The sequence below is a fragment of the Liolophura sinensis genome, chromosome 1 (genome assembly GCF_032854445.1).
Source record: "Liolophura sinensis isolate JHLJ2023 chromosome 1, CUHK_Ljap_v2, whole genome shotgun sequence".
In the NCBI taxonomy this organism is placed as follows: Eukaryota; Metazoa; Mollusca; class Polyplacophora; order Chitonida; family Chitonidae; genus Liolophura; species Liolophura sinensis.
The window spans coordinates 8370823-8382504 of NC_088295.1; positions in this window are offsets into that span (position 1 = coordinate 8370823).

Genomic DNA, 11682 nt, shown 5'->3' on the forward strand with positions numbered 1-11682 from the left:
ATGGTGCAAATGTATAATCAAGGAAATTTACACCAGTTTTCCAGAAGCAAGCGGAAATGGTTAACGGACCCAATTTCCTAATAGATTTATGCTGTGCTGTTTTCGTTACCTCTGACAGGTCGACAAGCTAAGACGCCAATCCAGGGCCATCGATTTTCTTCTTTCTAATTTGATTCAAAACTTACAAGACATGGCTTTACACTGCACATGTATAGACTGGTATAGACTGGGCTCAGATTACACGATACGCAGAATCTGTCAATTGTTGCGGGAGTGCAAATCAAGTTTGTTACTTTGAATACTGGAAAAAACATCAAAGAGGCAATTACGTTATCTAATTAATCTTTGGTATGAAACTCAAATGTGGTATTTGACTGACGTGCAGGCGGGCAAAACGCAAGCTATAAGAATTCCAAATGCTCTTATTGTCAGATGAGTTAAATTAGACACAGCAGCTTCATTGCAGGAGCAATGTCAGACATCAGTTTGAACAGCATTTAAAATACAATTGCTTGCACCCGTAAACTGAATATGCTCAAGAACACAAAGTATCATATGCCATTTTGAAAGAAGGAAGGTAATCGGTTCCGTAGAATTTGACAAGAGAACTTTAATCGGAGTGTAAATTTCAAATATGCATGATTACGGGTTTCTTTATTGTTGGCTGGGACGCTTACCGATGTAAAGACACACTAATGACATATCAACTCTTATTCCCACACTTAGGTCTACTTATACATTACTGAATATGAGAATATAACAGATATTATAACGGATAAAACAGTCACGGGAAAAATGAACCCACGTAAAATATATTTTCAAGACACACATGAGGAATTTATGCTGAATGTTAACTGTGGAATTGGTATACATGCAAAAGAGATCATTCTAAGCACTGCTTGTAAACATCTTTTAGCAAAAGGTTGCATTAATAAATAATACTCACTTTTTCCCTCAAAGTTTTTCACAAATGGTTGCCCGTATTGTCGGCTTCAAGTCTCCCATCAGTTCTGTTTTTTCTCAGCTATTTGTTCAGTATCTAATGAACAAGATAAACTGCGGCAAGTCAAAGCCTCCAGAGGACTTGCCAATTGGATGTTCAATGAAAGTTCATCGAAACATGAATGACCTGTAGTCAAAGGATTCGAGTCGTGTATATACAGCGAACCCTCACAGAAATCTATCAATCAAAGGAATTCATTAAATCACTTCGGTGGCTGTTCTGCTGACACTTGTTCGCGCTTCAGGATTACAAGGCAAACGTGTGTGCCATTATCGGTCAGAAATTGTAGTAGCTGCTACGAACAGTCAATCCCAGTGTCAATGAGCTTGCCTGGGCGCTGTCCAACAAAAGCCGGCCGTGAAAGCTAAAGTGACATCGTCTTCTTTAGCTGTGCTATCAATTATCCCTCTTATCCGGGCACCTGTTTGATAAAGTCAACTCTACGCTATTCTCCTGCCCCGTCCATCAGATAGTTGTAGGCGATAATAGCCATTCCGTGATTTCCATCATCGATTGGCTCGACAAGTCAAAGGCCTGCCCCACTTCAGTTTGATACTGCTGATTAGGGAAGAAGTGAATGTATCTGACATTGTACCATCTAAAGCATGTCCCACAATTTAAAGTACTAAAATTCAGTCACAGTTTTGAATAGGGAGACACAAATAAGGAAATCAAAAGAATAGTTGGCCGAACAAAAAACAACCCCCCCCCCCAAAAAAAAACAACGCTGTATATAGTTCTCATAACTACATTGATGAAAGATGGTTTTGACATATTATATGTCGGGCGTGTTAGGGAATCGGTGGATAGCAAAAGTAAGGTAGGGTTTGACTCGGTTTTTTTTTTTTTTTAGTGAAATTGCCCTCGTGGAAGTCTCTATCATCGAAGCTGGGCGTTATGGTAGGAACGTCCAGCTTAGCGTTGAGCTACTTCTGATTGTAGATTTTGTCAGCGTTGTGTGACTTGATAGTATTAATGGCCCAAACTCACTTATATGAATCTTGATTACAGACTTCTTTCTTGACAACTGGCCTCATCTTGTGAGACTACAGGATATTCACCGTATATTTACATAGACAGCTTTTCTGACGAAACTGAAGGTGACAACGTTTTGGAAATTATTTTACACTATAATTCACACATACATCTACCTAATGGATAATGTGGAGAATGTCAAGAAAAGCTATCAAGTCGCGTGAGAACTGTTTCTTTACGATCATAATCGGCGTATAGTTTTATCCGTTTGTTACAAGTGTGTAATTATTCAGCGCTACTGAAAGAGATCGTGCTTTTACTTAATTTTAAATTTTGTAAACTATCATTTTGCACCTGAATGTTTTACTTCTATCTCCCAGCTAGGGGGCTATTATTGCATTGCATCAATTGTTGTCGTCATAATATCTAAATACTTCATCGTTTTAATGTTGTAAAAGTTTAGGAATCAGTGAGCTTGAATGTGCTAGCCTTAAAGAAAATTATGTATCTACGCCTATACTTCTGGACTATCCTGGGAATCTGCAACCTGCCAAATGTTACTTCCAGCCATTTCGTCCTTTTTGCAAACCCAAAATATACTGAACACACACATCTGCGTTTTGCCAACACACCGATCAGACATTAAATCCGTTTTATAATAAGTTGAATTTTAGACTTTCACAAATCTCCAGCTTGGAAGAACGTGGCCAAGCCTAAGATCAGACGAATGACAGTAGCGTTTATAAGTTTCATGTACGGCCCTAACATAGAAATAGCACAATGACATTCTACAGGTACAAGCCGCAGCCCATGGTCATCTGTAGAAGACGTTTTCGGTTGGCATTGAAGTTTAGGAATATTGGGCAGTGACCCATGATTTCTGGTGGAATGTGCATTCCTTTGGATGGGGATAGAAAGTTTTATTTTGAGTAAAATAAATGACATCTCCTCCTGAACAAGCCGGTAGATTTTAGATTATGCAGGGGAAAGGTCTTAAGAGAAAGCCGTGTTCCAAATTGATATGGACAAACTGAAGCAAGTCAATCGAGGGCTTAATCCACTTGGATACACCGAGTGCCATTCTCCAATAGCCTGGAAAATCACTTTGTGCAAGTCAATGCTGTTCAATCGTACAAGGATAACAGATACAGTATCAGTGGCATATTTCTTTTTTTACCGCTAATTCATCAAGAATGACAGAACCAATTTTAGGTGACTGTTACGAGGCTACCTTCAGCTGTAGGCTTTCCGCCGGTATTTGGTATGCTCGATATATTTTGCTTTCCCACATTTAGCATTTTGCGAGGGTGATTCTTGAGTCGCATAGGAAATCAACAGGCAAAGATGGGGCCACGATATCGATCCATGCCTCGACAGTTAGGCCCGGTTTAGAGGAAAAGGGTCGGTTCTGGCTACAGTGCATGGGATCACAGAATACGACGGAATATAGAGAGTTGGAGCCAAGAGACAGCTAACCACAGTGCAGTGGCATTGTTATACTATCAGAATGTTATAGAGAACCGTCACATGGTATATTTGCATGGAATGGAGATCCACAGTGCCACACTACACAATGCAATGCTTGCGCTATTCAAGTGAAAGCACGACTAGTAACACTCAAGCGTTTCATGACTCAAGCTCACAAGTCATGAAAAAATGGCAAAACATGATAACACTAGAATATTGATCAGTAAATCATCATGGTAGAGCTATGTAGGCCTACCGAGTTTCAGTTGAGTGTAAGGATCCTGAAAATTTCTCTGGTAAGAATAGCCCAAGAACAAAAAAAAAGTCTTAGTGAAAAACAAAAAGTCCACATGAATCAAAAATGTGATCTCAAGCACATGTCCAGGTTTCAACTATCTGTTTCAAACGTTCACGTAGAAAGTTTGGAACCACCTCAGCACATAGAGAGCAGTGTGAGAAATATTACAGTGAGACACTGTCAAAATGCATATATGACAGAAACTCAGGCAAAGTTGACCCAAGTAAGTAATCCTGTCTGGGTGTGGATGTACATGACACTTGCCATCAGGGATATTTATATACTTCATAGAGTTAACGTATTTTTGATTATTATGACCCCGCTTTTACACGTCCGTTACCAGGATACTCCCACCCCCACCTTCAAGCCACGACAAGGTTAGAGCTCATCATGAAAATACATGTCTACGTGTATGTCACTTGCAAATGATACTAGAACGGTTAGAAGATGAATATAAACGGAAATTTGATTTTGATAACCTGAAGAGCACTTAAAAGAAACATGCAAAGATTGAACACGATGCTGAGATACAAAAATATTTCGAAGCCTATTATTCTTAATATTCTTAATGTGGCCATGTACGAACTACGAACAACTGAGATGCTGTGACAATATCTGTGTACAATAAGATGTAACAATCAAATGGAGCCATGTTTTGTGTCCAGAGGCTCTTGTACCATGCATACAATTAACTTCCAGTGTGCTCATGGGTACGGTGTAACCTAGGTGACCGCTAATTATGGATGTTAAATGACGTAAAGCCCTTCTGTAAACCCTTCACCTGAGGTATATCAGGTCGTCAAACAAACGTTAACAGATGTCGATGGATATTGCATAAGAAAAGTAGAAATAATTGACGTGGCTGAAGTTCCTCGCCTCAGTAATATGTCAATGCACGAGAGTGGTCCGACTCTGTATGTCGATACCCACCTGGAGGGGTCTGAGGTCGATACAAGATTTACAGGGCTGCTTAGATCCCGTGTGACGTCCATCAGTGACAACGGTCGCGCTGTTCTGAATGTCATGTCAATCAAATCTGTCTTGTACATGCACTCACGTGAAGTATATACACACGCAAGCAAGCTAATTTATCAAGACCGAAATTATACACCATGCAACCTAACAGAAGTTAGCAATCAAAATAATTTACCAATACCTTTTACTTTGTTCAGAAAACTTTAACGCTGCTTTTGTAGTTTCTAACGCTTGTGCCTGTATACAACTGAACTGTGCTTCACAAAGGTTACAGGATCTGAATACTACACCACAAACGAAGCTACATGATCTCAAATGAACGTGGAGATTTCTCTCCATGATGGATGTATTTGTAATTTGTTAAAATGTTCTTGCTATAATACCCGTTTGATCAATGAATGATGTCAATGTCACGCTAAAATCTGTCTGATGTGACCAATGGTTACATCGGTCAGTGTTGCAGTGATTGTGTGAAGCATGAATTCTAGCCACTAGCTGGGTCACTTGATCCTGTCACAAATATATCTCGTTCCGTTGGTTTCGTCTCAGGGATGGGACAAACTCCGCCGATACCCAAAGTACCCCCGTGGGCACGTGTGTCTCTGACAGTTACTTCTGAGAACTGATAACTCTGTATTGTAGCAGTTTTGTTTAATACAAGTCACTAATAAACACACGAGTAGCTCTCCATATTCAGCTTATTGACGCAGGTTAAAAAATTAATTATCCATGGCACAAAGCATAAATAGTATATAGCTTATCTACTTCTCCCTCATTTATTGTCTTTGTGTTATAGTTCTTATTTTCTAGACCCCCATGCGCCACCGTGCCTGCTTGTTTTGATTCCAGACAGTTTTGTAAGGATTTTCCACACGAAATCAACTAATTCCTCCTCTCACACAGATTCCGTTATATCTCAATCAATCAGTTCGGACAGTTATCTGAGTTTTATCGAATGGATTTATTCCTAATCCTAACTGCTGGTCGTGCGAAAACATTACTTCGGTATGACAACAGTATTTGACATGCAACATTAACCAAAGGTCAAAACTATTTCCTCTGCTTATCAGTCTATAAGTATAACTGATCAAACAATATTATTTGCCTGTATATCTTGATGCATGCATTTATGCACACCGGTGCATACTTCATGGAAGTATTATGAGTAAATATCAAGATCTACGGGGATGGGTCGCGGTCTTTTAGTTAGAGGTGCTTGCATTTGGAGGTTCAAACCCCGGCCTTGGACAGGGAATTGGCGTTCGCTACTTATGCGGCGTTAGTGGACGCTTGCGCAATCTTGTTCACTTTATCTGCGCAACCTCCTCGCTAAAGATCGGTGGTTTTACCCCAGGCACTTCCGGTGCACGTGTCTTCCACCCATAAAACTCGCCACCATCGTAAGTGAAAACGTCAATATGACGTTATAAGTTATAACAATAACAATTTCGCAGGCGATTTTGAATTCATTGACCATTTTGTTAATTATACCTTTACTTATACCCCACCTGAAAAGCAATTATGCAGTCAAAAAGGTACAGCTGGTAATCAGTCAAATATGATTAAAAATGAAGAAACATGTATTGGTTTGGTTTGAACAATGCACATGTGTGTAATAGTGCTACAGGGACATAGCCTTATGAGTTGATTTTCTGTAATAATAATATTACATCTAAGTATAAATGAAGAAAGAAAGGCATTTTAGGTTTTAACATATCACATTTAGATTACGCTGGCGAAGCAATCTGTAGTACATGTATCTTAGAGCACAATGTTCATGACCAGTGAGATCACGCGCTGGGTCTTAACACAGCAGCTTGAAACGGTTTGAATCGACAGATTACCCCACATAAAGTTAAATAAGTATATTTTTTTTATTTTTGTGATATTGTATGGCCGAGATATCGCAGTTAAAGGTAAACAAAATCATACACATTTAGAAAATCGAAAGCGCCGACATGCGGGGTACTTTTGTAACCAGAGAAAGAAAGTGTTTCCTCTGACGTCGCCCAAACCCGGTTTCGCTGTTTGGCATATGAGCATGGAATACAAGTGATGCAACATCATGTTTCCCGTTTCTCTATAATGGAGCCTACCATGGCTTTGTAAGGATTCCATATTAAAATTTGATTTATAGAGTTACAACTCAAGTCAGAAAGAAATGGCCATCGCGGTTTAGGTCTGTTTTCATCCCTCTTCGGGAAAAACTTCGGTGTAAATTGAGATTCGGGTTGAAGAATTTTGGTGAAGAGCACTAATGAAATATTCAAGTTGAGAGAAGTTATTATTCTTATCTTGACGTGACATTAATGGGTGCGTCCATTACCATCTGTAAATAATAGACTGAATCAGAAACTACAGATAACAGACCTTTAGCAGGCTATTCCATGTCTTGTATCAAGGCGCTGACATACCATACAAAATCATTGGAAGATTCTCATCATTAAACCATTGCTGTGTTCTTTCTTTTGTCTGGTGGTCGACAGGCTTAGTTACTATGGCAATGTTGCTCGATTTGACTGAAATCCTACTCTCATTTCTCATGTTTCTTCCCGATCAATAATATTATTATAGGTATATAAGGTAACAAAAAGGGCTTTAATATTAGATCAGGCTGCACATAAACTAGCTGTCCCCAAGACGTCCTCATTGAGCTGCTGTATAAAGTGCGTATTCTGGTCAACGTCCCCGGGAGACGCGGGCTTTATCTATATAATACCGCTCATTTAAAATCAGACAAGACTCACTCGGGCCAGCCTGAACCGTAAGCCGACTGGGACCTGGCGACCCGGCGCAAAACAGAAAGCGATTAGTTAACATTTAAGTGGCAGACTACGGAAATCTATATTCCAGCAAGCCGTCAATATCTAGAAAAGTTTCTGACAGCTAAAATGAATACACTGTCATATGCCAATAGTGGCCTAATATCCGGAGAGCTGTCAGCTACTCACCAGTCCAATGCTAGTCTGTAATAGGGTGCGGACACTCTATATATATATATGAACACCAGTGCCACACTGACACTAACACTTGGTATCTCTGCAATTATATCACACATATACACACATTTAAAATAAAGATCAAGTGAATCATTCTATATTGTTAAACGGGTTTCAATAAAAAGCCCTTCTTCGTCCCCGCATAGATATTAAGCTCTGGTGGAAATGACATTTGGACTTACACTATCATTGCAAATTCTAGACTCGGGAATCTGAAAAAAATCAGATCAGAAGACAAATGTTCGGAAGGGTAGTTTTTCTTATAAAACATCATGCATACGAACTTAATAGCTCAGTAAGAGAATGCGCATTCCTTTGGACAGAAATTCTTATATGGAAGACATAAAATGGATAAATGATTATGGCTTTATGCCACATTGGCAATATCACATGATACATGCAGACATATCATGGCGACCCTAGATCTGTAGGGCTGTGATTGCGTACACTATCACAGTCTCAGCTGTCGGTCCCAAATAGATGTCCCCATGAGTCATCACTAGTAAATCCACACAAGCATGAAACTATAGTGGAAATAGCATAAATTCCAACTCCACCCGCCATGTTTGAATGCATACTCCTCACAGCCTATACAAGGGAGATAACTACTGACACTTTTAGCATATTTTGTACTTGTCTAATCTTTTCTTCAGTTTTAATTTAGTTGAGAAATGTTTTTAGTGACCAGCCTTGATTATGGTTCCCTCTAGGTCATTGCTGGTGAGACTTATCCTAAACAATCATCCCAGAATGCGAGTCAAAAGGTCTAACTTGCCTAATATAGTGGCAGTGGTAATTGTATACATGATTCCCCTCACTGTGAGGAGTATGCATTCAAACATGGTGGTTGGAGTTGAAATTTATCCGGTTTCCACTATAGTTTCACGCTTCTGTGGGTTTCCTAGTGATGAAAAATGGGAACACCTACCTGGAATTGATAGCTGAGACGACTGTGACTGCGGACAAACAAATTATCTGATGCCCTCTAGTAATATACTGAAGCCGGCAGGGGAAGTACACAGGTGTTCAAGGTAAGCTTATAGATCAAGACAGGACTGTAGTAGTATGCGCAATCAAGATGTCTAACGAAACAAATGCAGGTGAAAACAATGCGCCAATGTTATAACTAAATGACTTCAAATGAAAAACATAGGACTGAAGTTCACAGGAAATGAGTTTGTGCGAGCTTTGTAGGTTTTATATGACGAAATTAAAGGTTTTCATTTGTTATGTTGTTTACAGTTTGTAATAATTATTCGACGTATCTTCCGAAGATAACTTCAATAAAACTGATGAAACATATATTCACATCGACATTCTAACACTTTTGGAAATAGCCCTTTTCTTTGTATGAGGTAAAACTTGCTGACAAACAGCTGAATGTTTTCTTGATCTTGACTGGAAATCCTGTCTTCAGACATAATAAATTATGCTTGCATGAAAGTAGCATCATAGAGCTTATATCCACCGGTCTTGTGGGAGAAAATATAGTTCTGATAGCATCTATACAATCCCGAAGGAAAGTGAACTATGGCGAGTATGTAACGGCTTGTCCTTTAGGGATAAAAGTTCACATCTTGTCTGGTTTGTAGGTATCATGTAATATTATGGAGGTTCCAATATAAAGCACCAGCGCTATCCCCCGAGGCGTCCAAACAAGGCTCCGTGACCAGCCCCATTTCACCTCTGTTGTCTCTCCCAACTCAATAAGTCAAACGGAAGTCTGGAAAATCGGTGCCGGGATTCTCCAGGCTGAAGGACTACTAACCGATAGGATATTGTTGAGCTCCTAATTAAGTCCATGTTCTGCGAGATCAAACCTGAGAGTGGAGCCCTTCGGGAGGCAGTATTAGAGTAATCTGACGAGATGCCAGTTTACTTGCTGCTTCAATTAAGTCGTTACCAGACATGAGGCCGTGACCGTAAATCAATTTGTCTCTGGCCTAGCCCTCCTTCCAGCAATTGTTTTTACATTGATCCTGATTAAGTCAACTGTTTTCCCAAGAGGGCGGTTTATCACCGGGTTAGGTTGATAAGCTAGAGGTGGAATAAGTTCAGGAACATGACCTACGCAAGTAAAGGTTTAGTTACAAATCGCTTATGTAGGCGCATGGAATGATGTAGGAAACATACCGTTTTCTTGGAAACTCGTGACATAAAATGTCATTAGCATATAAAGTGCGATAGCAAATGATACAGAAGCGTACTTTATAGTATTCTAAAAGCAAGCACATGCTGGGAATGGATCGCTTCGGTGGCTTATTGGTTAGAGCGTCCGCCTCGAAGTCCGGAGAACTGGGATGAAACCAAAGACCACAAGATATCAAAGACCAGGACTTGGTACTTGTTGCTGCCTCGCTTAGCGCTCTTTACTGAGACGGTAGAACAATAACACGGGCCCGGTGTCAGAATACTGTGACTGGATGGGGTGTCATGTCTGGTGTTATGAAACTTCAGTGCCGGCAAAAGCTTTGGTGGCACGAACTAGCCCTGCCAAAAAAAGACATAGTATTCGTACATGCACCTAATGTCTCCTCATCGTTATATCATTGAAAAATTGTTAAGTAATACATAAAAACCCAAGTTTACATACATACATATATACATACATACATACGTACACTCGTACATACATCCAAGCCAGGGGCATTAATATGTTAAACCATTGTATTAAAAAGCAAGAGAGGCTCTGATTATGGTACAATTTGAGTTTAGAAAGCTTCAGTATGAACTATAATTATAAGTTAATTCATTTCCTTAATACATGTTATACAGGATATTCCAAAAAGATTTAAACGATAAAGGAGATTGTATTGCCCTTTGAAACCCACACTCAAACCAAGATACTGTTACATATACTGGAAATGACAGAACTAACCAGATGGACTATGAAATACTATAAAACATCAGCAGATACGTACAAAAATGATGACATGTTTTCACTCAGTTCATGCAAGTCACAATTTTTCATACGGATATATATTTCATGGCCATCTAAACAACCAGACGTTCTCATTTCTTTCCGTATTTAGTCCTTCGTGGATTATAGTCATGCATATTGGAATACGTGGAATTCCAAATACGTGGAATAAGAGAAACTGTAGGTCCATAGGACTTAAGCTCTTTCAAATTTATTATTAACTTAATATCTGCTGCCAGTCCTTTCACAATACATGGAGGTACTTTGTACCCCACTGTGGCTCCGCAAACGATTTTCATGTCGGCTGTATACGTGTGCACTAGATAGTCTATTCCTTATCAAACGTCACAGCCTACAGCCCTGCACGTACCCCCTGTGATCCATCATGCTCGTCTTTTCAAACACAATTGATGGCAAAAAGCTGATTTGCTCGGCTCCCATAGTCCATATGACGTTATCCATCAGAGCAGAAACTCTATCTCTAACACATCCTCATAACAACTTCAGCGAAATGAACCATTTTAACTTCTGTATCCGATCCATGACCAGATACCCATATCTTTTTTATGTTTCTCATCGTTTCAAGTCTTCGTCATATCTCACTACAGGGTTTAAAGCGTCGGACTTGGATGATAAAGAAACAGTTTATCATTTGCCAATCCTAGATGTATTCTGCGCTACATGTCTCTCTAAGAACACGGTTCAATTATAAACCTATAGGTTACGATCTGTTCAGAGGTTTTCTATCTCCAGTAGAAATCTAAGCGTATATCGCAATATTAATATGTGCTTCTGAGAAGGTCACTGTTTTTGTATATGCAATACATCAACAAATATAAATAAATGATCGTTCTAGGATCGTATAACTCAAGTTCTTCGTGGCACAAAACCTTAGCAAATCAATTCATATCGTATTTAAGTGAGCTATAGCATAGGGCTTTGGAAGTATTAAATAGACATGTTTAATAAAAACTGGATTGGATTGATAAGAGTCATATGCATGCATCCTTAAACTCAGCAACACGCTGCAGTCAACCAGACGCAT